Source organism: Panthera pardus, unplaced genomic scaffold (assembly GCF_024362965.1).
Source record: "Panthera pardus isolate Hobbes unplaced genomic scaffold, ASM2436296v1 HiC_scaffold_1, whole genome shotgun sequence".
In the NCBI taxonomy this organism is placed as follows: domain Eukaryota; kingdom Metazoa; phylum Chordata; class Mammalia; order Carnivora; family Felidae; genus Panthera; species Panthera pardus.
The window spans coordinates 60,854,274-60,882,137 of record NW_026526654.1 but is presented as its reverse complement, the minus strand read 5'-3'; positions in this window follow the sequence as shown (position 1 = coordinate 60,882,137).

Genomic DNA, 27,864 nt, shown 5'->3' with positions numbered 1-27,864 from the left:
TCGTCCTCAAAATTTCTCATCTCTTCCCTGGAGTGAGGTGCTTTGGTTTAGCAGCTGCACATGGGGATTGCATTTAAATCATTTAAGGTCTGGAGTTCAATATCCCCTAAAAGCAGCCTCCATTCTTTTCAGGCACACCTGGATTTTTTTTTTTTTTTTTTTTACTTCAAAGTGAGGGATATCCTCCTAAGGGGGAAGAAAGCTTTGCAAACGCGTTAACTCTTTGCGTGCACAGGTGTATTTCCTGATGCCCTCTGCTTGCCTCTTCCCAGACTGTCCTTCCTTGGCGGTGGCTCTTTTAAGTCCTTAGTCACCCCGTTCCCATTTTAGCAGCACAAGTAGTAACACAGTAAATCCAGCCTGCAGAAGGCTAAAAGTCCAAAGAGCTAGTGCAGGAGAGTCCTTGAAGACTCAAGGCCTATTTTACTTTGAGCTTATGTAGCCTTTATGATAACAGCATACGGGCCTTCCTCCCCAATTCCTCCAATTACTAAATTGTTGGTACAGGTGGCTGAGCACGAAACAATGAGAGTCATGCCTCAGGATACAAAGTTCCTCAGAATCCCCTTACATCGACCAACTTACGCTGTGCCGTAGACGGGGGCCCTCAGAGCATTCTCTGAAAGCAAGTTTTCGCTGAGAGGTGAGAGGGAGCAGCAGCTACTGGTATTTGTGGCCGAGGCAGAAATGTTTGGGATGCCACCAACAGGTTTCACTATTTAATGATCTTACTACGGCCTGTTATTCTTAAGTTTTTACTTCCCATTACCCCTGCTGTGCGGGCGGTCCAAGAGGTGAATGTCAATCGGCTCAGAATTAAATCGGGAACTTGAGACAATGGAAGGGGTCTCGGAACAAGAGACACAATCGGACTGAGCGAGACTTAGACTTTCATATTCACAAGTCTTAGTTTCCAGAAGATACTGTAGAGAGGTGAAGGCGCAAGCTCCTGTCAGTGTTTTTCCATTATATCAGGGAATATATATTGGATATATAATATATATTGGAATATATAATGGAATATATTTCCATTATATCAGGGAATATATTGCTTTGAAAAGCCATTTTTTCAAAGCAATATATTTTGAAATATTTGTCGAGTATCCACAGTGGGCCAGATAACTCACTGCTACTTTATAAGGACTTCTGGACCGAGCGGATGAGTCTGAGTCATGGCGCTGCCTCACTAATCACGGTGCATGGAGCACGTAGGATATGAGGGACTGTGCGGTCCTAGACACCACAGGCCCGTGGGAGTTTGGATGGAGATTGTTGGCAAGCAGAGAGGATGCTGGACTCTTCCCCTAAGTGGATCTGCAGGCCTTGCTCCTACTTTAGACAGACAGTCCATTCATCTCGGGATATTGGGCAAAATTTGCCAGTCACTGAAACCCCCCTGCCTTGTTTGTTTGTTTGTTTGTTTTCCACAGAACCATCTGCACCTGGTGAAAAATGGCCCACTGAAACAGGTGAGCGTTTCCCACCGCTTTTCCTCTGACTCCACACAGCTGTGGCAGACGGTGTCCCAGCAGGGTCTACGCAGCTCATCTGCCAAGGGGGAGTGCAGTCATGATGGTCCTGACTTAGGTCTGGGGCTCAGCTTCTGTTTGTTCTAACCACCTCTCACCCCCCTCGGTAACTACACCCAGTGGGAACTTGGCAACAAAAGTTATTGACTGAAGGACTGGAGAATCTTTTACTGCTAATGTTAAAAATCTAAATGGGGCTTGGAGCATTGTCCTTCTAAGTCAACCTTTTAAGTGGAAGGAATCTAAGGAACCAAAATTTCGTGTCCAGGATGAGTTAAGGCTAGGGACCCAGGTTCCTGGTCAGTGCGATTCCTTTCTGAGTGCATTCCTCACATTATTAGGTCATGTAGTTTACTGGTTACCTGGGGAATTTGCTGAGGACAAAATCACCTGCTTTGGGGAAAGTTTCCACTTAGTACTTAGTCCTATTTACTACTCCTGGTGGTTACTACTGTTGACCGTTGATCTGTTGTGTTACAAATCTTCCTAGGTTTCTTTAGATATATATGCTGCTTTATGTTGTGTGTTTCCAACCAGACTAACTTACCCAAGGGCAAGTACCTGAGATGGCACGAAATGGTGGAAAAGGCTTTGAGTTTTAGGGCCTGACGTACTTAAAGTAGAATTCTGAGTTTTTATTTACCAGCTGGAGGATCTTTATCTCTCTTTCAAAGAGCAAACATTTTTCATTTTTATGATATTCCATTTATCATTATTTTAATAGTTTTTGTGTTTTGTGTCCTATGTAAGAAATCTTTGTGTAAAAAAAAAAAACAAAACAAGATCAGAAAGATTTTCTTTTATGTTTTATTCTAGAAGTTAATAGTCTTAGCTCTTATGTTGAGGTCTGTTATCTTTTTGGAGTTAATTTTTGTGTGTAAGGTAAGGATTGAGGTTTATTTTTTTTCCCCTACAGATACCTAGTTGTTCCAGAGTCATTAGTAGAAAAGACTACTTTTTACTCATTAAATTATCTTGACACCTTTGTTAAAAATCAATTGACCATAAATGTGTGGGTTTATTTTTGGACTCACTGCTTATGCCAGTGCCCCACTGTCATGATTACAGTAGCTTTGTTGTAAGTCTTGAAAGGAGATTGTGTAAGTTCTCCAAACTTATTCTTGATTTCATGACTCTTTTTGGCTATTCGACGTCATTTTCCCTATTCATATAATTAAAAAAAAATTAGCTTGTCAATTTCTTTAGTAAAGTCTCTTGGGATATTATTGAGATTAAGTTAAATCTGTGGATCTAGTTTGTGGAGAATTGCCATCTTGCTATGATGGTCTTTCTGAATCAGGAGGATGGTATACCTCAGGGTAATTAGGTCTTCTTTAATTTTCCTCTGCAATGTTTTGTAGTTTTTGGTGTTCAGTTCTTACATATCTTTAGTGAAATTTATTCCTAAGTATTCTTATGTTGTTGAAATAGTTAATTTTTTAATGCTTAATTTCTAATTGTCCATTTCTAGTATATAAGTTGACTTTGCTATATTAACCTTCTGTCCTGAACGTTAATTCACTTGTTAATTCTAGTAGTTTTTTTTTTTTTTTTGTAGATTCCTTAGGGTTTTCAACTACATCTTCTGTAATACAGTTCATTTTTTCTTTCCAATATTTACACTTTCCATTACTTTTCCCTGCCTTATTGAACTGGCTAGGTTTTCCAATGCAATATTGAAGTGGGAGAATAGATATGCTTGATTTGTCCCTGATCTTGGCTAAAAATGATTGACCCTTTCATAATTGAGTATGAGGTTAGCTGCAGGTTTTCAGAGATGTCTTTAATAAGTTTAGAAACTTGCCTCCTGTTCCTAATTTTTTAAGTTTTCATCATAATTTGTGTCAAATTCATTTTCTGCATCTATTGAAAAGATCATAAGGTTTTTCTATGTTACGGTATTTACATGGCAAATTACATTGATTTTCAGATGTTAAACCAACCTATCATTCCTAGGATAAATCCCACTTGACCATGATGTGTCATGTGTTTGTTAATATTGTTTGATTGTATTTGTTATAGTTTGTTAAGGATTTTAACACTCGTGCTCACAATGGATGTTGATATATGGTTTTCTATTGTGATGTTTTGTCTCATTTTGGTACCTGCGTAATATTGGACATATAAAGGGATTTGGAAGTATTCCCTTCTCCACTATTTTTGCATAGAATTGGTATTAGTTTTTCTTAAATGTGTGATAGAATTCACTAGTGGAGAATTTTGGGCCTAGTTTTCTTTGTGGGAAGGTTTTTTAATTACAAGTTCAGTTCTTTAATTGATATAGGGTATTCAAGTTTTCTATTTTTTCTTGGGTCAAAGTTTGTACTTTCTGTATTATAAGAAATTTATTCATTTCATTTAGGTTATTAAATGTATTAAGTTCATATTAAGTTCATAAAATTCCATTATTATTCTTTCAATATATGCAGGATCTGTAGTGATATATCCTCTTTCAATGTTGATATTTTGATGTGGGTCTCTTCTTTTTCTTGGTTAGTGCAGGTAGATGCTTATTAATTTTACATGTGTTTGAGGTAACTACTTTTTGGTTTTATATTTGGTTTATATTTTTGTATATAAAATATATTTGGTTTATATACTTATATTTACTTATATATATTTATATTTATATGTATGTATATTTGTATTATTTCCCTGTTTTCCATTTCATTCCTTTATTCCTTTATCTTTATTATTTTCTTCCTTCTACTTAATTTAGGTTCATTTTTTTCTTTGTCTTTTTTTTTAAGATGAGAACTCATGATTTTTAGACTTTATTTGTAACATAGGCATACAGGTGTAAATGTCTCTCTAAACACTGCTTAGCTGCATCTCATAAATTTTGATATCTTGTACTTTTATATTCTCTGAAATTTTTGAAATGGCTGTTCTGGGTATTACTATATATATATCACTAACTTCATATTTCACTTGCAAATGATACTGTATCACTTTCTATAAAATATTTAACATTTTTCAACTTTATAGACATATATTCTTTCTCTCATATTTTAGGATACTCTTGTATGGGAAATAGAATTATGGTCCCTAAAGATTCCCATTCCCTACTCACCAGAGCCTGTGCATATGCTCTCTTATATGACAAAATATATTTTACAGATGTGTTTGAGAAGGGGACTTACCTTTTATTGCATGAGTAAGCAAAATCTAATCACATGTGTCCTTAAAAAAGGAGAGCCTTCTCATCTGGGTCATAGACATGAGATGGAAGAAGGAGGAGAAAAGATTGAAAAAGTGACTTGACCTGCCATTTCTTGGAAGTTGGAGAAAGAGGTTCATGAGACAAAGAACAAGGGTGACCTCTAGAAGCTAGGAACAACACTTAGCTGATAGCCAACAAGGAAATGGGACCGCAGTCCTGCAAATGCAGGGAACTGAATTCTGCCAACATCCTAAATGAGCAAGGAAGCATAAACTCCCCTAAAGCCTCTAGAAAGGGACACATTCTTAAAAGCAGGGCACTCTGCTTTTAACCTAATACAATCCATGTCAGATTTCTGATGTACAGAATTATATGATAATAAGGTTTGTTGTTTAATTCACTAAGTGTTGGTAATTTGTTATGAAATTAAAAGAACCAATTAAAAAACTTCCTTTAGCAGTTATTTTAGTACACTTATTTGACAACAAATTCTATTGGTTTTCTTTTGTAAATATGTCTTTATTTTTCTCTTTTTTGAAGAATATTTTCACTGACTGGAGAATTCTTAATTTAAGGATTGTTTCAGCTCTTTGAAGATGTTGTTCCAATTTCTGTTGGCCTTCATGGTTTTCATGAGAAGTCAGCTGTTAGATTGTTGTTTCCCTTTATGTAGTAATTTTCTTTTGCTGGTTATAAAATTTGCCCTTTATAAAATAGTAAACTCATTAAACATTTGACAACAGTAGGCTCTCACATGAGCTTCTCCATTTTTATTCTGCTTGGTGATCTTTACATATTTTGTATGAGGCATGTTTTTGTCTTTTTCAAATCTGGGAAATTTTCAGCTGTTTTTTTCTTCAAATACTTTTGTCTATTCTGAGATTCCAGTTAAACATGAGTTTGGCAATTTTATATTATCTAGGAAGTCTCTAAGGGTAATTACTATTGATGTATATTTATTCTCTCTTGATAATTTATTCCTTCTTCTGTCATATTTATTTGGCTGTTAAATCCATCTCATGATTTTTAAAAATTTCATACATTGTATTTTTTAGTTCTCAGCTTTTTACTTGACTCTTCTTTATGTTTTCTATTTCTTTACTGGGACTTTATACTTCTTTCATTTATTGCAAGTTTTGCTTTTTATTTTGGATAATAATATACAATAGTAATATGTCATATTAATAGTTAAGTCATTGTCTCACAATTTTATCATCTTGTTCATTTAGTAATCAAACTAGTTTAAGTTTGTTTTCTCTTGAGAACATTGTACATTTTCTTCAGTCTTTAAATATCAGGTAATTTTGGATCATATTCTAGACAATATGAATGCCAAGTTGTGGATACTCTGGATTCCATTATTTTTTCCCCACTTAGGATTGTTTGCTTTATGAGGCATTAAAATCTGTGTGAAGTGAAAACCCTGCTTCTTAAGTGGTGGTTCTGATTTCACTTCAGATTTTTTTCTTTGAGCTACTTTGAGTGTGTCCTAAATATTTATGGTTCAGGCCTCAATCAGAGATGTGGGTAGATAAAAATGGGGGGTCCTCTCTCTCTTTTCCTTTGAAATGTCACCATTGTTCTCAACAGCCATGTTTCTCCTGGCTTCAGTTGTCTGGTTACCCAGGCAAGAAAGGCTCTGTTTTTTTCAGTCAGCATCCTACTATACCAAATGCACCTCAAGAGACTAATAACTGTAAAAGTAGGAACTTTTATGTACATCCTCTCTCCCCTTCCTTCCTTTGTGTATTCCTGACAGCATCTGTCTGCTTTTATTCAACTTCCAATACGTTTGTGTAGTTGTTTTTTTATATTATGTCCAGGTTTTTTTTGGTTGTTTCTTTAGGACAGTAATCTAGTAGGTTCTTAGACTATCATTTCTAAAAGCTGAAGTTAGTCATTGCCTTTTGGGCAACTCATTCATAGTTCATATTGGAGATTTTCAGTAATTTCAAGATGAATATAATTTATAGCTAACTCATTAATTAAATGCTTTTATGCCTCTAATATGTCCCAGCTATGTTGATGGGAGTTCTGTTTTCAGTTGTGAACTTTTCACCTGGTCCCTTCTCTAATAGGACTTCAAAACTGGTGGAGAAGACAGATATTAAAAGCAATTAAAATACAGTGTGGTGAATGTGGTCATAAGAGGAATTACAGGGTGCTGCAGAAGTAAATGGTAGAATTCCCTAATATAACAAAAGAGATCAAGGAGACTTCCCTGAGAAAATGAGATTTAAGATGAAGAAAGGGTAGGAATTGAAGTCAGATTAATAGAATTAAATGTGATTGTTAACAAATATTCGGGGGACTGTTTGGAGAACTGTTCTAGTGAATGATGAGGTACAGGGCAAGAGTAGAAAGAAGAAAAATAGAAAGTAGGTACAACAATCTCGGTGATATCTTGAAGGAGGTGGTGATTATGGAAGAGAATTAGGATATATTTCAAAGATATTTAGGATACAGAATTAAATAAGATCTCATGATTAGTTAATAAAGGTCAGGTAGAGAGAGAGCCATCAAAGACACCTGGCATGAGCCTCTGAATGGATGGTGGTACTTTTTTTTTTTTTTTTTTTAATTTTTTTTCAACGTTTTTTATTTATTTTTGGACAGAGAGAGACAGAGCATGAACGGGGGAGGGGCAGAGAGAGAGGGAGACACAGAATCGGAAACAGGCTCCAGGCTCCGAGCCATCAGCCCAGAGCCTGACGCGGGGCTCGAACTCACGGACCGCGAGATCGTGACCTGGCTGAAGTCGGACGCTTAACCGACTGCGCCACCCAGGCGCCCCCCTAAGTTCGTTTTCATTTTTATTATTATTTTTCTTTCCTCTATTCAGCTTGATCACTTTTCCTACTATGTTCTCTAGGCTGCTAAACTTTCATTCTGCTTCCTCTGGTCTACTGTTTATTCCATCTAGTCTATTTTTATTTCAGCTGTTGAGTTCTTTGTCTCTGATTTTTTTAAAATCTCATTGCTAAGGGTCTCACTGAGATCCTTTACCCTTTCTTGAAGTCTAGTGACTATCTTTGCAACTATTACTTTATCCTCTCTATCAGGTATTTCACTTTTACCTGTTTCAGTTAGGTCTCTAGCTGTGATTTTCTCCTGTTATTTCTTTTGGGACATATTCTTCTGTCTCCTCATTTTGTCTAATTCCCTGTGTGTTTCTTTGTATTATGAAAGCTATGTCTCTTGCTCTTGAAATTAGTGGCCTTCTTAAGAAGTAGTGCCCTGCATTGTAATGTCCCCTGTTCACCAGAATCTGGTGCTTCAGGGGTGTCTCTTATGTGTGCTGTGTGTACCCTACTGTTTTCCTTCAGTTCAGTCATCTGCAATGTCTCTCTTTGTCTGTGGTGGTCAAGGTTTGGTCCCTGTGTTGTTAGTGGGTCAGTCTGGGGCTCCCTTGGGATTTAGTTGAGTCAGACTAGGCATTTGCCAGAGATACATTAACACAGAACTGCAAGGTGTTATCTGTGTTGTCCCCTGAGAAACTTTGGTTGGTGAATGGGTCCTGCAATCAAACCAGATGTCTTCCCTTAGCTGACTGCTGGGGCCATAGTCAGGCTGGTGTGTGTGGTTATCTTCCCCTTCTCGTGGGTCGGGAATCACTTTGGAGTGGTGCTGGCCTCTGTTAGGGCTGCTTGCACACGGCCAGTCTTTTGGCACCACTTTGGATGAGTTCTGGCCAAGAGCATATTGGAGGGGACAGGCCCATGGGAGGATGTGGGGGCAGGGCATGAGGTGTTAGCAAGGTGTATGTATGTTGGTCTATTGTGGGAGAGGACCTACAACCACAGGGCCTGGTGCTGGTGAGACTGGATGGGGAAGATTCACAGAAGCATTCAGGGTAGAGGCCAGGCATTGGTTAGGTTTGCATGGGTCTGCTGTGGGAGGAGACTTGGAGCTGAGACCTGGCTGGAGGAGGCATGTCTACAGAAGAACGTGAGGGTAAGGGTGCAGTGAGGTAGTCAAGTAGCAAGTGTTGGTGCTGTGCACTGGTGCCTGCAGGTGTCTGTGTGTCTAGACTGAGGTGAGGGGGAGGGGAATGGTGCCTGCCACCTCCTCTGTTCATGTAGAAATCTCCCAATGATTCTTGCCCCTCCATCACGTGCTTTGATATTAATAAACAGCTCTCCCTCCCATATATCCCAGGCATTTTTCAAGCTGCTGCTTCTGTGCTGTATCTCTGCAGGGCTCTTTGTTATGCTGTCTCTTCAAGGGTAAAGACTCACTTTCCCTTTCCTTCTTGGCTCTCCCAGAGCCCACCCTACTGACTTTTAAAGTTCCATGTATAAGCCTGGCTGATTGTAAGAACTTGTGAAATTTGACCCCTCTGGTTTTCAAAGCCAAATGTTATGGGGATTCATCTTCCCTGTGTAGACTCCCTAGTGTGAGAGTCTGTTTCTCTCCCCTCTTCTAGTTCATAGTATCCCTCCTTCCTGGGGACAGTCCCATGGATCTGTTTACCTCCTGACCATGTCTCTGTCCTTCCTACCCTCTTCAATGTGGCCTCTTCTCTAAATGTAGCTGTGGAGAGTCTGTTATGCCAGTCTTCAGGTAATTTTCTGGATTATTTACACTGACATGGGTGTTACCCATTTGTACCCTAAGGACTTGGTAAGCTTAGGGTCCTCCTACTCCACCATCTTCCCCAGATCCTGAAAACATCACTATTGGCACCTTCACTGTCTCCTCACTGATAAGACTGATCTATCTTGGGGCGCCTGGGTGGCTCAGTTGGTTAAGCATCTGACTTTGGCTCAGGTCATGATATCACAGTGCTTGAGTCCGAGCCCCTCGTCCGGCTCTGTGCTGACAGCTCAGAGCCTGGAGCCTGCTTCAGATTCTGTGTCTCCCTCTCTCTGACCCTCCCCCGTTCATGCTCTGTCTCTCTCTGTCTCAAAAATAAATAAACATTATGAAAAATGTTAAATAAAAAAAAAGACTGGTCTATCTTATTCATAACTTTTGTAGAAAGAGCTGAGCATGCTGGGCTCTGTGCCTTCTGGGTCCCTCTTCCGCAGCTCACAGGTGTTTAGGACATAGGTGTGGTTTTCCATTTAAGTAGCTTTGGACTAGATCCCAGTAGTTAGGGTTTATCCTACTCTGCCTACGAGTGGAGAAATAATCATGTCCAGTTTTGGAGAAATTTAGGGAGCCCAACTAAAGTCCTGGTCCTCAATCAGTTTTATCAATATATCAGGCACTACAATAGGGATTGGCCCTCTCTTAGGTCTATTTTTTTCATTGGTTCTAAGCTTAAAAGTGGAAAATAGGATGGTATTTATTGATGCTCCCAAATCCAAACAAACAATAATATCTTCTCATTTTCTATGTGAGTTAACTGAAACTTGCAGGGAACTAGATATTTTTTTTCCATGTTTGCCCTAATAATAAATGACACAACTTGGATTTTAATCTAGTTAATTATTTTAAAAAAGTCTTTCTTTTCTGTACTTCATACCACAGTGTCTCAAAAGCATCAGAACAGTGAAATTTTACTCTTTGTCAATGAGTTTTGGGTAAAATGGGGAACTGTTACCTAGAAGACAAGTCAATTTGGATATTCTCTCATTGAACGGGCTGAGTATAAGAATCAAAGAAGATAATTTTAGCTCTTTGTGGAATCTCAGAAAACCTTATGAGTTTGGCTGTGAACTATACATGACAGAGCATCTCTGTGTAACATCTAAAGGGTCTTTCCACCTACACATCTACCTTTGGTCACTTCTATCTTTTGAATGTCTTGAGAGAGAGGGTCATCTGAATTCAATGAAGATCGTGTGGAAATGGTGAATCTTCTTTTTGCCACTGGTGGTATGATAGGATGTTGATAGCTGAAAAGGATTTCTGTTAGAATTAAACTTTAGTCTCCTTGAATTAAGAGCAGTTTATTAGCGTATGTTATGGGCATCACACAATTTATTAGAATATCTTTAATGAAGAGTGCATTAAAGTGGAAAGAACATACACACCATAGGCAAGTAGCTCAGGTCGTGTCTATATGGTGATGGCCAAGATATTTGACTTCTCTGACCTTCAGTTTCTTCATTCAGAAAACGATGGTGGGGAGGGCCAATGCTTTCCATGTTATTGCACAAAAGTTTTTCATACAGCTTAGATATGCATGTGGCAAAACTGCTCTTTTGTTGTGAAAGTTTCGAACTCAAATTTTTTACACTTGCCTGCTTTTAAAAGCCATCTATGGTCTGTTGAAATTTTTTAGTGACTGTGTCTTTACGGGTAACTCCACAATACTATACTAAGGAGTGAAATGAAAACCCAGAAGACAGGCCGTTTGGTCAAACCCTTAGGTAACAGTGGTTTGCCGAAGCCACTGAGGGATTGTCATGGTAGGGAGAAATTAAGGGTTTCCTGTCTCTAGGACCTTGCACAAGTGTTTATTCTCCCTCTGCCTCAGACTCCTTGTCTGCAAAATGAGGATAATGCTATCACCTTCCTTATTAGGTTGTTGCAAGGCTTAAAAAACTTAGTATGCATAAAGCCGTTATATTTGTGCTTGGTACAAAGTAGGCACTATATAAATGTTAGAGATAATGACACCCATGACAGTGACAATGATAATGATGATGGAAACATTTCTATTGTCTGGTTCAGGTTTTTTTTTTTTTTTCTTTCATATATGTTTCAAATGTTCAGTTAATTTTCTTTTAAAAAAAATGGACGATGGGAGAAGCAAGTAAAATAAGAGAGCCCTGTATGACTTTTTAGAGACACCCTTGGTTTTTGGCAGGTGGGATTTGAGAGTGAACAAAGAACGGAGACGTATTGGCAGTGCAGAGAGGACTGTCCTGACTAACAGGAGAGCACAGCCACAAACGACTGGTTTGGAAATAGGATTGGTCTTGGAGCTGGCATATTTGAGACAGCTTTACTATTAGTCGAGAAACCCCACTGGAGGAGAGATGAAGGGTTCTTGTTTGTTATAGCTCTCCCTACCCCAATAGAGAAGAGCTGGGAAATGAGGTAAAAAGGCTTAAAGGCTTCCCTTCGTTTCTGAGGGGTTCAGTTTCTTACTCAGCTTTAAGGTCTTGGGGCTTGCGCAATGCATGGCCTTGAGACCCAGGAGAAAACCAAAGTCAGCTGTGCTTGTGGAATTAGGCAGCTCAGAGCCCGGGTGACTCTGCACAGCTAACGACCCTCACAGAGTAGGTGCTCCCATGAGCCTTTCAGAACCACAAATCCTCTCTGTGATTTGGAGGCCAGTCAAAAACCTACACAGGAATTAATGAACCAAGACAAACTTCACAGTGGCAGGCTAAGTCAGAGGCCAGGGCAGAGGAACTAGCAGCAGAATTCTAGGAGAGAATAAAAAATTTATGGTAATCATTGGTGAATAGAAATGGAAGCAGAGAGTGTTAGACATTACCTAACCTAGTTGAGCCACGATCTATGGCTGCTGTAATTGTGAAGGCTTATACTGGCTCAAGTCTGAGTCTGAAGATTTGTGGTTACATCGCTGGAAAGTTATATTCTCTTAAACTTGAAAGTGAATGTGAAAAATCTATGTAGTTTATATTATGTATTAAAGATTTTCTTTTTCTTTTTTCTTCTTGTTGGGTAAGAGCTAAATTAAATAGCTGGAGGAAAGCATTTAAAAAAAATCTACAAGTTAGGATGCATTGAGAGAGAACTTGACAACTTGAAAGGATCATCTCAGGCAGGCTCACCCCCATTTGGGGCAAGTTCTTAAAGATATCCTCGGGATAAGAAAAGAATAAAAGGGGTAGGAGAAGCAGCACTCTGTTGAGGAGAATAATAATCCTTCTTAGATTTCCTGTCTTACCTTTTTCCTCTGGGGCGTCGTCAGATCCCCAAGGATGAAAAGTTGTATGCGTTTTCTCTACCAGTGTTGTGGGTAGAGTGGGTGGGGACCGCTGGCTCTGCCGTCCTACATGTGGGTCCCCTGGTATGCCTGCTCGTTCAGGTTGGTCCTACTATCTGTGTGTGTTGGGGTGAAGGGAGGTATGTTGAAGTGTGGGGGTGCCAACTGGGGGTCTATGGCTGGCCCTGGAGTCCATTGGTACTTCCCTGAGAGAGGGTTACTAGGTTGTTTGGTGTGAAATACTGGGCAGAGAAGCTTAAGCTCTCATATCCACAGAGAACTGCATAATTGAGTTTAGAGTGAGAACACATTCACATAAATCACTTTATAAAAGGGGCTCTTCTTTCCGTGTCCAACTCAAGCATAAATATTTAGCATCTACAAATTATAGCAACAGACAGCCCAGACAGAAAGATTTTTTAACTAACGCTGGGACAACTAATCAAATATCTTGGGCAACAATTATCTATGTTATATACTAAGCCAAAAATTAGTTTCTTGTGAATTAAGTAAAAACTGCTATTAATCGAGTGCTCCCTGTGCATGCCATGCTGTGTTTTCAGCGTATTATTTTAATATTAACACTTTTCAAGACCAGTATCATCACTGCTTAAGAAGTGGGGATTATCTCAGAAAGGGTGGCCTGCCCAAGGTCACTCAGTGGCTAGGGGCAGGGCTGGGATTCTACATAGACCATCCCAGTGAAGACTGAACATATCTCATACCACAGTGGACTTCCCCTAATGAAGCATATGGAACAATGGGATATTAAGCTGTTCAACTGGTTTTTAATAGATTTTATTTATTTATTTATTTATTTATTTATTTATTTATTTATTTATTTATTTATTTTTAGAGAGAGAGCGAGAGAGCACAAGTTGGGGGCCGGGGGAGGGGAGAGGGGCAGAGGAAGAGAGAGAGACAGAGAATCTTAAGCAGGTTCCATGCTCAGCGTGTAGCCCGACATGGAGCTCAGTCCCACGACCCTTGGATTATGACCTGAGCTGAAGTCAAGAGTCGGATGCTCAACTAACTGAGCCACCCACGTGCCCCTCTGCTGTCAGATATTTATCCACTTGTGATTGGAAAGGATTTTTGTAAGGATAGACCGTGAAGAGATGATGGGAGAAAAGATGGACAGCAGAAAGTCAAACCTTAAAAACCAAAGTGTAGAATCTTCTCTAATTCCAAATTTAAAGCAAATTTGGCAACCTGGGAAAATTATTTGGAATATGCAAAGACAGACAAAGATTATAAGCTTTAACCTGTTCAATACTTAAAAATTTTTTTTAAATGTTTATTTACTTTTGAGAGAGAGAGAGTGAGCGAGCACAAGTGGGGGAGAGGTAGAGAGAGAGAGAGGGAGACACAGAATCTGAAGCAGGCTCCAGGCTCTGAGCTGTCAGCACAGAGCCTGACGTGTGGGGCTAGAACTCATGAACCGTGAGATTGTGACCTGAGAGGAAGTCGGAGGCTTAACTAACTGAGCCACCCAGGGACCCCAACCTGTTCAATACGCTTAAAAATCCACAATTAAAAAAAAAATCTCAGAGAAATGAACAAGAATCAAAGACAATTCAGAAAAGTAATGCAAATGGGCAATACATGTGAGAACACGATCAAACACAGCACATTATAGTTTTTCACCTTCCGATTCACAACAATTTGAGAAAGGTGCAGTGAAACAGGCATTTTCACATGCTGCTTGTAGGCTTATAAATATTTTAAGAAACATTTCTGGAAAGTCAGTCAGCTGTAGGGAAAAGCATGAAAAAGTTAAAATGGTTTAAATTTTGGTCTCTACTTCTTGGGATGTCTTTTCTTCTCCATGGAAATAGAATCATGTACAGAACAGAATGTTGGAGAACTAAATTTTAGTGCAGAATCCTTTTTTTTCTTTGATTTTGGATGTCATTGGGCAAATGATTTAGTCATCCTAACTCAGTGTTTTATTTGTAAAAGGGGAATGATACCATGATTCTGTGAGGATTCTATGACACAATGCACGTTAAGACTTATCCTGGTGCATAGTAATTATACACTCTAGTAATACTTATAATGTTGCTGTTCTTTTCATCCTAGTTTAATTTACAAGGAAAAATAGTGGAAACAAACTTTTGAAAGACAAATGACATGAATAAATCTTCGTTATAAAATTTGAGAATGAACAAAGCAGCTATCTATTTGTTATAATTTATACTGTACTCACGGAGGGAAATATACCAAAATGATAACATTGGTCATTATTAGATGTTTGTGTTTCTTTATCCAGTTTTTCTGAACTGGAGATATTCCTTTGCCTAAGTACTTTTAGTAGGGGAGCAAGGTGAAAAGCCAGTCATAGCTGGAGCATTCTGGAGCTGACTGACTGAAACAGGACTTGAGGCTGGAGTGGGGGGTCACCGGAGGTGTGGGGCAAAGGTAACCCCATCTGGGGCTCCCGAGTGGCTCTGTCAGTTGAGCGTCCAGCTTCGCCTCAGGTCATGATCTGGCAGTTCCTGAGTTCGAGCCCCATGTCGGGCTCTGTGCTGACAGCTGAGAGCCTGGAACCTGCTTTGGATTCTGTGTCTCCCTCTCTCTCCGCCCCTCTCCTGCTTGTGCTCTGTCTTTATCTCTCTCTCTCTCTCTCTCTCTCTCTCTCTCTCTCTTTCAAAAATAAAAAATAAAAACATTAAAAAAAATTCAAAGTTAACCCCATCTGAGTTTCGGTATGAAATTTGGATCTCTGGATATCAATTCAATCTTAATGAGAGAGAAACCAGAACTTTACTGCATTTATTTTCCATGAAGGATTGAAGGAGGCTGAAGGGAAAGGAAAATAGCACCTTTAAACAAAGTCTCCAAACTCAGGATGCCAGGATAGATTGTGAGTAGTCACGAAATATTTTTAGATTCTTACTCTGTACCCTATATTCTTAGCTGTGGTGGCAGTTAGATTGTCACAGCGTGAGTCCTAGTCCTAAATTCTTAGCACACATCAGCATGTTGTATCTTATAAATCTAAAGCACCTGGCAAGCAAAACAAGAATCACACACACAGACACACATGGACACACGCAAATACACACACAGAGGATTTGGATTGCGAGGGCCAGAGGAAAAGAATTGGTGGCATGAAACCATGAAGTGTATCCTGTCCACTGGGCCAAAAGCTAAATGCTTCAACATGAGTGGAAGATTCATGTTGGAATTCTTTTCAGTTCCAGTGACTATGGAAATAATATAACTTGAAATACATTCATGTGTTTTCCTTTTTCATACTTCCTCGTATGAGACTCACCTCTGATTTATCCAGGGAGATCCATTGCCTTAGGAAGGACACAGGCAGGAAAGTTAGGGCAGGAACACAAAGAGAAACAGTTTGCCTACTCAAATTTTGCCTGAAAATGGTTTTTTTGAGTGCACTGTGAGACAATGTGTTGGGGCTAACTGAAAGGGGAAGATTTTTCTGAATTCCAAAAATCTTCCCTTTCCATATCCGGAGCCAAACCTAGGAGACTCAGATCACAGAGGAAGCCTGGGAAGGGCTGAGGATGTGACCTCAGGAATGGAGGTCCAGGAGCAGTGGCCAAGCGAGAGCAGAGGGAAAAGGGATGGCGAGATAAGTTTGCCTACAAAGGACCCGGAACCCCGTAGGCTGCACATAGTTGCAATAGAAGCCCTAGGAGTCCCCACATGCCTGGTGTTGGGGGTGGTGGTGTAGGGGGGGGTGTCGGGGCACCAGTGACCGACAGAAGGCTGACGTGTCAGGATGGAGAGGCCACAGAGTACAGGACGTCACAGCCAGAAGCACATGCGTGAGATTATGTGCTTCAGCAGCACTTCGAGCAAAGTGCCCCCAAAGGCCAAATGAGACTGTTACCTGGGCTGATGGCCAGGCAGGCCGGTCAGGAGACATACCGGGTCCACACTTCAGTGGCCAGCGGTGCAGGCCTCCCAGGAACAAGTGTGGACCAACTCCAAGATAGGGATTGGCACCGGAGACTTCCCTTGTGGGGCGCCCCAGTGTCCCCCTGTACCAGTGTAAGGGGACGGAGGGCGGGAGGAGAAAATCCCCATGAGATGTGTCGGACCAGCTCTTACAGGGATTTTGAATTTCAAATTGGCAGACGATTTACCCATTGGATTAGTGGTTCTCAACCTGGGCTGCACATCGGAACCACCTGGGAAGCTTTTAAAACTCCTTACAGCCAAGCCCAATTAAATTAGAATCTCTGGAGGTGGGATCCTGGCATTAGTATTTTAAAGAAATCTTCATATGATTAAAAAGTGCAGCTGGATTCTAGAACTGCTGCAATGAGGAAAAAAGAAACTCGAAGGAGACTTTTGAATTGGAAGTTATCTTTAATTGGCAAGGTTAGTTTACTTTCGTTTTCTCCCATTAACCGAAATTCTTGGACGATCCAGAGCGGAATGAGATTCTTTTACGAAAAGACAGTTTTCGAAAAAAAAAAAAAATCTGTATAGGCATTAGAGTATTTTCAGTCCTGCTCCACATAAGAAAAATAAGAGCTAACGCCCTGAGTGCTTATATTTGCCAGGTATTAGGTTGAGTGTTTTTTAAGTATTCTTTAATACTCAGGACAACCTAGGAAGTAGGCGCTACTGATATTTCTGCTTTAGATAAGGAGACCGTCATGGCGAGGTTAAGTAACTTTTCCGGTTGCTCTGTTAGTAAGTGTTCAAGCAAGTATTCGCACCCGCCCAGGCTCACCTGCCAGCTGCTGCCTGGCATCACTTGGACAATGTGGTGTCTTCCTAAGCTCCTACCCCTTGACAGAAATAGCCTGTGCCCTCCATTCACAAAGCTGACTTAGATTTGCCACAACTGTTGCTGTGAAAACTGCAACGTGTACTTCCAGTAATCCGCGTTTGCTTGTTCCAACATTTGTTAAAACTTGGTCGGGGTCCTAGAAGGAATTTTCACATAGCCTGTCCTGGTCATCGTTTTAATTTTTACTAGATTTCTCCTTCTTTCAGCATATCAGAATATCCCTCACTACCTTTTCAGGATACTGAAGTCAAATGCCACTGTCTTCCTGAAGCCTTTTCTGGTCCCGTGAAGGACCTATCTCCTTGCTGTGTTGACTGACTCTGTTCTTAACGTCCTTTATCTCATTCACACACAGCCCATATTATGTAACTACTTACTATTATCCCCATGTCTTGACCCTTTCTTCTATGAGTTCTTTCTGCTCGGCTAATGCTAATTCACCTCCCTTTGTTCAAGAACAACCTTATCTATCTTTGTATCTTTTGAATTATTAACACATCTCGTTCATGCTCAAAATTGTACGTTTTAATAAAACTTCACGAAAATAATCGTGATTCAAATATAATATCCAGAAGGAAATGGTTCCTCCTTAAAACAATAAATACTACAGACATAGAATAAAATGAGTTTCAAATGGAATCTATTGAAAGGCAACCTCTGACTAAATAGGAAAAGTAGAAGGTGGATAAGCAATGTTTTTACTTTTCCTTTCTAGAATAACTTGAAGGGTCATCAGTTATTTTAAAAATGTGCATCTCTCTGGGCACCTCAGTGGCTCTGTTGGTTAAGTGTGTGACTTCAACTCAGGTCATGATCTCGTTCGCGAATTCAAGCCCCGCGTGGGGCTCTGTGCTGACAGCTCAGAGCCCGGAGCCTGCTTGGGATTCTGTGTCTTCCTCTTTCTCTGCCCCTCCCATACTCATGCTCTGTCTGTCTCTCTCTCAAAACTAAATAAACATTTAAAAAATATGTCTCTCTCAAAATAAAATGCTTATGACTATTTGTCTTAAGATTCCTTATGGGAAAAGACATTTTTAGTTGAGTTTTTTTTTCCCACCCATATTCTTACGACACGTTCTTTTGGATTTGACAGGTAGCGTTGCAGAACTTTACTAGACAAATACGTATTTGAAAAGATTTCATGGTAAACAGAGATGTTTGTTTTTCAAAATATAAAGGGCTGTATCTCCAAATGAACTGACGTTTAATTGATTTTATTTATTTTAAATCTTTATTTTTGAGAGAGAGAGAGAGACAGAGAGAGAGAATGTGTGCGCCTGTGCAAGCAAGGGAGGGGCAGAGAGAGAAGCAGACAGAGGATCCAAAGTGGGCTTTGTGCTGACCGCAGAGAGCCTGATGCGGGGCTTCAATTCACAACCTTGAGACCATGACCTGAGCTGAGATCAAGAGTCGGATGCTTAGCCAACTGAATCACCCAGGTGCCTCTGAACTGACATTGTAATTGATATGGCATAGATTTTTGGGCTTTTGTCTATGAAAATTTTGTTTGAATTTTTCTTAGGGCACAGATATTATTCCTTATGATTTGTAAATACCCTGTTTCCCAAGTTGTAGGGTCCAATTCTTCCTTTTTTGATTTTATATTTTCTGGATAGATGCTACCTTAAAGATGTAACAAGATACACTTTCTTCTTTCTTCTTTCTTCTTTCTTTTCTTTCTTGTTTTTACTTTGTGACTATTGAAATTAATGCTAATGTATATATTATATATACTATATATATTATATATATACTACATATACTATATATATAATATATATATATATTATATATATATATATAGCTTAACAATAATTCCTATGGCTTGTGTTTTTTCAGTGGATAAATTGGCTGGGAAATAACACATTTCAAATTTGATATCTATATGAACTGACAGGTATTTGGTAAAAAGACTGGCCAATAGCCTGAAGGTCTAATTTTCCCTTGTGACTTACGGTGCAGACCAGGGATAAATTATTTTAAATTCTATAAACTGCCATATCACTTTAAATATTTTTAATCTTCCTCTGAATTCTTCTTGTACCATTGATGTGCCTTTCAGAGATAACTATGCTAAAAAAAAGTTTGAGAAGTATTTGCCAACTCTCTCAGGAGAGCAAGGGCTCAGTGGTATATTTTGAATTCTAGTTCAATTACTTTATGATAAGGGATTTTCTTTATTCACAAATGAGGGCTGCTGGTGGAAGGTACAGTTCAGCTGTTTATATACTAACGTGCAGCAATTATGATGAAACAAAACTCATTCTACAACTCTTGTAACTATGGCAACCAGAATTAAATGAATTCTATTAGAAATACAAAAAGCCACCCCAGTAGGATAGAGTAAATATTATCTCTTATTGATTTATGAATGTTCCAGATGATGAAAAGTGGTTAATATATTTCTGTCATGAAACACATTTGTTAGGGGTTCTTTTTATTGATAGAGCCATTGTCTATTTAAATAACGTCAACCAGATATCATTAATTTTTACATCTTTTTTTCCCAATCACTTTTGCCTTCATTACAAGAAGCTATCAGCCTTTCTATTGTCTTCTGTATTCCATTTAGGATAACAAGGCAGATGCTTGACTTAAGGACCATTTCTGATTATGTTTGTCTAAAATCTGGCTTGACCAAAGATTATTAGTACATGTTTATTTTGAGGGAGAATTAGTTGATTTGGATATTCTGTTTCACTTGCATTTGGTCAAAACATAGAACTCTCTTGGCTTCATGTGCCTGGTGCTTGCAGTGGGATTTGTTGGAGAAGCGAAATTAAACTTTTAGTAATTTGTTCTGTAAGTAGACTAATTTAAAATTCAATCCAAGTAATAATGTGAGGCTAAAATGGAACAGCATTTTGTAGCAAGATTAGAGTTTTTGTGTCCCAGAGGGTTTCATGTGCAGGTGTCAGTGGGGCTCTGCATTCAAAATGCCAGCACGTACTGTGCCCACTTCTGCCTTCTCCCTAAAATCAGCTCGACACGTTGAGTCTTGATTAGAATGAAAAGGTCACCGGCTCTTTTTGCCTCCAAAATACTGACAATAGTCAAAAGAATGGAGCATCTGCCAACCCGGATGAAGGAGACAAGACACACCCGAGGCATTAGTACCAAGACCTTTTGGGTTTCAGGGTTTCATCATAGACATTTTCCCGCAATTGTTTCTGGTCACTTTGTGCCTCAGTGGAAATACTGTTGTGGTGAGTTAGGAAATGTGTTTTCTCACATGAAGGTGCTCAGTCACAGAAACAAAGCAGAAAATTATGAGCGAGATTGAAAACTTTAAGACATTTAACTAATTCCTTATGTTCTCTTAACCTCTAAAAATACTAAATTGTAAGGTTGAATTGTTATATATCTTAATAGTTGGGATTTATTTATCTTGTATAACCTGTATTACTTAGGACTAGCTTTTGCCTATTATTATAGATATTAAAATTCCTGAAATAAGCTACAGTCAACCCAAGCATTTACCTAAGAAAATGACTATCAGAAGAACCACAGACTTGCCTTACTCTAGTCCTGATGCAAGACTTCTCTAAAGTCCTTGAGTTTTACCAGGGCCTCAGTCCATAGTGTCAGAATAAGCTCCTAAATACCATACAGTCTGATCCTTTCTACCCACGGTTCTAAGGATTTTGGACCTCCAAGTTTTATAGGCATTTTTATTATATTTCACAGAATTCCCATATCGGGTTGACATTCTGCTTCGAATCACAACATATGAGAATTGGAGGGGATTTCAGAGATCACCTAGTCTAAGCTGTTCATTTTGCAGATAAGAAATTGAGGCTCAGAGAGGTGAAGTGAATTGCCCAAGGTCACACAGCTCATTAACAGCACAGCTGGAGTAAGACCTGTGGTCATCTAACTCCTAATCCAGAGCTCTTTCCATTAAACCTCACCACCTCATGTTTTCTCTTAACGTCTAGAGGAAGGCATTGCCAGATCTTCCTTCCTTTTAGCATATGAATATACAAACAGAAGGTAAGATTACCCATTCCCAAACTACTGTTCCATCCATTACTGCCCATTACATATCTTCTCACTTCTAGAAGAAAAAAAAATAGTCTGAACATTTTGCTTTTATATTCATTATCTACTCTGTGCCTGTTAGTTGCTCTCGTTTTTTAGTAATGCTTTTACTGATTAACTTGGTCTGTGCAATATAAAATGGTGAAATGCATTATCCTGGGTAAATGTGATGTTATTAATGTGTTTTATTCTAGTTATGGGTCATTATTTCCGATAGATGTAATCGTCCCAGCACTGAGACCTAGCAGGTGGTCTCACTAGAAGTTATAACAGTTTTCTTAATGGTCTGGTAAGAATGTCATTTGCAGGGCAGCAAGGGCAAAGAGAAATTGGTCCCAGAGCTAGCTCGCTTCTGCACTCGTTCCCAAGCTTGAGCAAGCAAAAGTAAATACATATTTTCTTACTGATCAGTTGGGTATTTTTTCCTGCCTATTCATTTTCAGTAAAAGTGATGAGGACCCATGTATATTTATTACTATTTACAGCCTCTCCACCACCCCACACATACCAATAATATTACAAATGACCCAGCAATGCTTTGCCTTTCTAATTCTTAGAGGAAACAAGCCTTTTTGCCTCCTGAGAGGAACCAGCATCCAATCAAGCAATGACATATGATTAAATCCAGTTGGCCAGGCAAAAGAGAGACAACTGGGAAGGAGAAATCAAGAGACAATGTTTCCATTAGTGGTATCTCACTCTTGAGAGAATGCATGATATCATTATGATGAGAGGACTATAAATCATGTATTTAAATGTTAACACCTTCATTTACCTACCAGGCATGAACACCAGAAGTTATTATAAGATTGAGATGATGGTGTCTATGATTGTCCTAAATTTTTCCTCGCACAGAGCGTGATCACAGTTGAATGATTTAATGTGTAATTACAAGCATTCATGCCCGGATGAAATGAACTGTCTACCTCAAGAAAGGGGTCTTGCGAGGATAAGAGTATTCCTGGTCTATTTCAGGTGCGCTCCCACGTGTGCTGCGTGCTTGAAATAGAGTGCACAAGACACGTGCGCACGTGGACAGACACTGCATCTTCCATGGGTGTTTGTCCCAAGCATTCATTAATTTAGGTAGCACAGCTTCCAGAAGCTACCAGGTTAGTAATTCACATTTTAGTGACTCCTCCTTGCTGTGGCTGTATTTTGTCCATTCTAAGATGAATATGTGTTTCTGCTTCCCCATTTTAACTTGCCTGAAATCAAGAGTGCCTTCTAGCTGATGGTGCAAGGGGCATTTTGGCCATGGATGTCTTCTGTGCATGTGTGAACTTAGTGGCATCACTGGAAAAGTGTGGGACTCAATCCCAGGAACCATGAGATCATGGCCTGAGCTGATATCAAGAGTCAGATGGTCAGCCAACCGAGCCACCCAGGCTCACTTTCCTTTTTAATGTAAGAATGAGAATGCTGTGAGAAAAGGAAAAGCTGCGTCCAAGTTTCAAAGGCTTTTTTTTTTTTTAAATGAATTTAAAATAAAAGTCCTACAGGAGGGGAAAAGAGTTGGAAATGTTTTTCCATCCTTGTGATGAATAATAGTATATCTTAAAATCAGTGGCAATTTAGGGTCAATAAAATACGGCATTTGGTCATTTTATCGGAACTAAATGTATCTAATGCCAAGAGGTTTGGAGAACTAGTCTAGCTTATCCATTTTGTATTTGATGAAGGAAGGCTCAAAGAAAGGGAATGAGTTGCCTGTAATTACACAGCTCTCTACCATACGATGGTGACAAGCCAGATTTTAGACGTCACCACTGATGACTATTGTGAACGAGGCTTAGAGTTAATAACACACTATCATTTTTGTGCACACAGTGAAGCTACTTTTTCCTTGTTAGTATATAAGTATACTGTATGATCTAACAAAGTAAAGTGATAACGTGTTACTTGTATTTCAGAGCCTCCCAGGAGGCGTAAAAAATATGGTGTTTCCAGCAGTGTATTTTAAGTTCTTTGGAGGATGGGGGCAGTTTCTTAATATTTCATAAAATATTCTTTCTGGGGAAAGAAAGGATAATATGTCTTTAACATCTAGAGAATTCCACATAAACAAAAAGGGTAAAAATCAGAGGCCCTGAGAATAACATAATGTAGTTTAACTTCTTTTCCATACTGCTATCTGGCATTTATTACCGGTACTGTGAACATTCCCATGATTTTTAATCTTTGCCATGCATCAGAATTCTTCTTGCATTTTCCCTTTTTTAATAGTTATTTTAATTTTTGTCACAACAATGCATTATGTGTATATAGTTTTGAAATCAGAAATCAGCATATATGAGGCTTATAATAAAAAGTAGCTGTCCCTTCTTTTTTTTTTTTTTTTTTTTTTAATTTTTTTTTTTTTTCAACATTTTTTATTTATTTTTGGGACAGAGAGAGACAGAGCATGAACGGGGGAGGGGCAGAGAGAGAGGGAGACACAGAATCGGAAACAGGCTCCAAGCTCCGAGCCATCAGCCCAGAGCCTGACGCGGGGCTCGAACTCACAGACCGCGAGATCGTGACCTGGCTGAAGTCGGACGCTTAACCGACTGCGCCACCCAGGCGCCCCTAGCTGTCCCTTCTTAACTTTGAACTCCAGTTGTACTCCCCAGAGATAAACATGGAATTCTTCCAGCTTTTCCCTTTCAATGATATCTATCAAGCAAAAAAGTAAGACATGACTTCTGTCTCGTACAACCGTATGTTTCTCAAACAGCTTTACGGAGGTATAATTGACCTGCAGTAAATTGTACAAATTTTAAATGTCCAAAACCATAGGTTTTGGCAGATGCACTGACTTAGAAAACCATCACCACAAGGGAGATAGTGCCTACGTCATTCCTACTCAAAATTTCTTTGTGACCCCTAGTAGCCCCACCCCTGCCACCACTCTGCGACTCCCCCCTGCCTGTTCCCAGGCAATCATTGATTTGCTTTCTATTGCTATAAATTACTTGGCATTTTCTAAAATTTTACATTAATGGAATCATACAGTAGATGCTTTTTCTTTTCCTGGTTTCTTTCATAGAGCATAGTTATTGTGAGATTCACCCATGCTTTTTTTTGCACGTATCAGTGGTTTATTCCTTTTTACTCTTGATTAGTATTCCATGGGTAGACACACCATAGCTTGTTAGTTTATTCAGCTGTTTGTGGACATTTGGGTTGTTTCTAGTTTTGGGCTATGGCAAATAGAGCCATCAACAGTTGTGTGAAAGCCTTTCTATGGAAATATGCTTTCATTTCTCTTGCATAAGTATCTAATAGTGGAATGATTTGGTAATGTGGTAGTACCATGTTTAATTTGTTAAGAAACTGCTGAACTGTTTTTCAAAGGGGGTGCACTATTTTACATTTCCATCTCCCGTGTATGAGCATTTCAGTGGTTCCACATCCTCAACAATGCTAGGAATGACCAATCTTATTTTAATCTTAACTATTTTCATAGGTATATGGGTATGTTTAATTATGATTTTGATTTCCTTGTATCTAATTGCTAACGATGTGAAATAGAATAGATACTATGATAAAATGAGTGATACACCCACCGTGGCTACAAAATTTGAGAGGGTGCCAAGAAACTCTGTAATCAAGGTAAATAATATCTTACTGCAATATTAAAAAAATTAAAAATACAGCCAAAGACCCACAATGAGCAAAGTATCAAAATCTTAAATAAAGATGTTATTACCTTTTTTTTTTCCTTAACAGTGCCTTTCAAAGAGAGAAATTTCTAAATTTAATGAAAATCAAATGATCAATTTTATCACTTAACTTTATGGATTGTACTTCTGGTGTTGAAGGAAAACTTTGCTTAACCAAAGATCATAAAGGTTTCCTATTGGAAATTTTATAACTTTAGGTTTTACAGTAAGGTATATGATCCATTTCAAGGGTTAAGTTTTGTACAGATCAAAGTTTTCTGAGAGAGAGAGAGGGTTGGGAAGAGGGCAGAGGGAGAGAGAGAGAATCTTAGGCAGACACAGAGAGAGAAAATCTTAAGCAGGCTCCATGCTTAGTGTGGAGCCTGATGGGGGGCTCAATCCCATGACCCTGGGATTGTGACCTGAGCCGAAATCAAGAGTCAGACACTCAACCAACTGAGCCACCCAGATGCCTTTCTCTCTTTTTAAAAATACCTATGACTATCCAGTTGTTACAGCACCATTTGTTGAAAATATTATGCTTTCTTCATTGAATTGTCTTTAAAAATCTGTTTCATTTCACAGAATTTTGTTATTCTCTTTAAACTATGTTTTGGCTATTTTAAGTCCTTTATGATTGCATGTGAATTTTAGAATCAGTTTGTCAATTCCTACAGAAAAGGCTACTCAGTTTTGACTGAGATTACATTAAATCTATAGATCAACTGGAGAAAAATGATATTGTAACTATAATGAATCTTCTGGTCCATGAACATAGTTTATTTCTCTATTTACAAAGGTATTCTTTAATTTCTCTAAGGAACGTTTTGCAGGTGTTAGTGTATAGGTTTTGTATATCTTTTGTCAGATTTATCCCTATATATTTAATACTACTTACTGTTGTACATATTTTTTTTAAAGTAACTTCAGTTTCTAGTTGTTGCTAGAATATATAAATGCACTTGATTCCTATCTTTTGATCTTGTATTCTGTAATCTTGCTAAACTTTTTTATTGGTTCTAGTAGCTTTTGTTAAGTTTATTTATGTATTCAATAGGCAGAGTGCTCGTGAGCTAGGGAAGGGCAGAGAGAAAGGGAGAGAATACCAAGCAGGTCCCACACTGTCAGCATGGACCCCCACCTGGGGCTCGAACCCATGGACTATGAGATTGTGACTTAAGCCTAAAATGAGAGTGGGACGTTTAACTGACTGAAGCACTCAGGTGCCCAGTTCTAGTACTTTTTGATAGAGTCCATAGAATTTTTTTTCCATCAGTGGCCAGGTTGTCTTTAAATAAAGAACACTTTACTTCTTTCTTTCCAATATGGATTTTTAAAAATTTCTTTTACTTCCTTCATTGTAATGGTTAGAACCTTTAGTACAATGTTGAAAGATATGATCGAGTAGACATCCTTGTCTTGTTAATATTCTGAGAGGTAAATTATTCATTTTTTCATCATTAAGTATGCTGTTAGTTGTAGTTTTGTGGGGGTTTCTTCTGTCTCCTTTTGTTTCTAGTTTGCTAAGAATTTTTAGTTAGAAATGCATACTGGATTTTGTCAAATTCCTTTATTGTGTTTATTGTGATAATCATATTCTTTTTCATTTTTAGTTTTATATGGTTAATTACACTGATCATAGAATATTCAACTAATATTTCATTTCTCAGATAAACTCCACTTGGTTGTGGCATATTATCTTTTCTATATATTGTTGAATTATATTTCCTAGTTTTAAAATAATTTTTGCATTTATATTCATGAAAAGTATAGATCTGTTGTTTTCTTTTCTTTTAATGTCTTTGTCTAATTTGGGTACCAGGATATGCTAGCCTCATGGAATGAATTGGGAATCATTCTCTCTTCCTTTTTTTAATGGAAATTTGTATAAAATTGGTATTATTATTTCTTAAAGAAAGGTTAAGTATAATTCACTAGGAAGGCCACATGGGCCTGGAGTTTTCTGGGTAGGGACCATTTAACTTCAAATTCAATTTTTAAAAAATGGTAGATGACTATTCAGGTTCTCTGTTTTCTTTTTAATGAGCTTTGGTAGTTTGTGTCTTTCGAACATTTTTTATATTTCATATAAAATGTTATTATTTTTCTTGAAATGCTTTAGAATATATAGCATTGCTACTTCTTTCATTTTTCACGTTAGCTATTTATGTATTATCTTTCAATCTGGTTTAGGTATACATCAATTTTATGGATCTCAAAAAACACATTTTCCTTTTTTCTCATCTTTATTATTTTTTTGTTTTCTATTTCATTGATTTCTGCTCTGATCTTTATTATTATTTTTTCTTCTTTTTAAAAAATTTGTTCTCTATTTAGTTTTTTTAAGGTGAAAACTAAGGTCATTGATTTGAGACCTTTCTTCTGTTGTAATATAGTTATTCAGTGCTATTAAATACATGTTATTTCCCTGATGATGAGTGATGTTGAGCATTTTTTCATGTGTCGGTTGACTATCTGGATGTCTTCTTTGGAGAAGTGTCTATTCATGTCTTTTGCCCATTTCTTCATTGGATTATTTGTTTTTTGGGTGTTGAGTTTGATAAGTTCTTTATAGATTTTTGAATACTAACCCTTTATCTGATATGTCATTTGCAAATATCTTCTCCCATTCTGTCGGTTGCCTTTTAGTTTTGCTGATTGTTTCCTTCGCTGTGCAGAAGCTTTTTATTTTGAGGAGGTCTCAGTAGTTCATTTTTGCTTTTGTTTCCCTTGCCTCTGGAGATGTGTTGAGTAAGAAGTTGCTGCAGCCGAGATCAAAGAGGTTTTTGCCTGCTTTCTTCTCAAGGATTTTGATGGCTTCACTCATCATCAGGGAAATACAAATCAAAACCACAATGAGA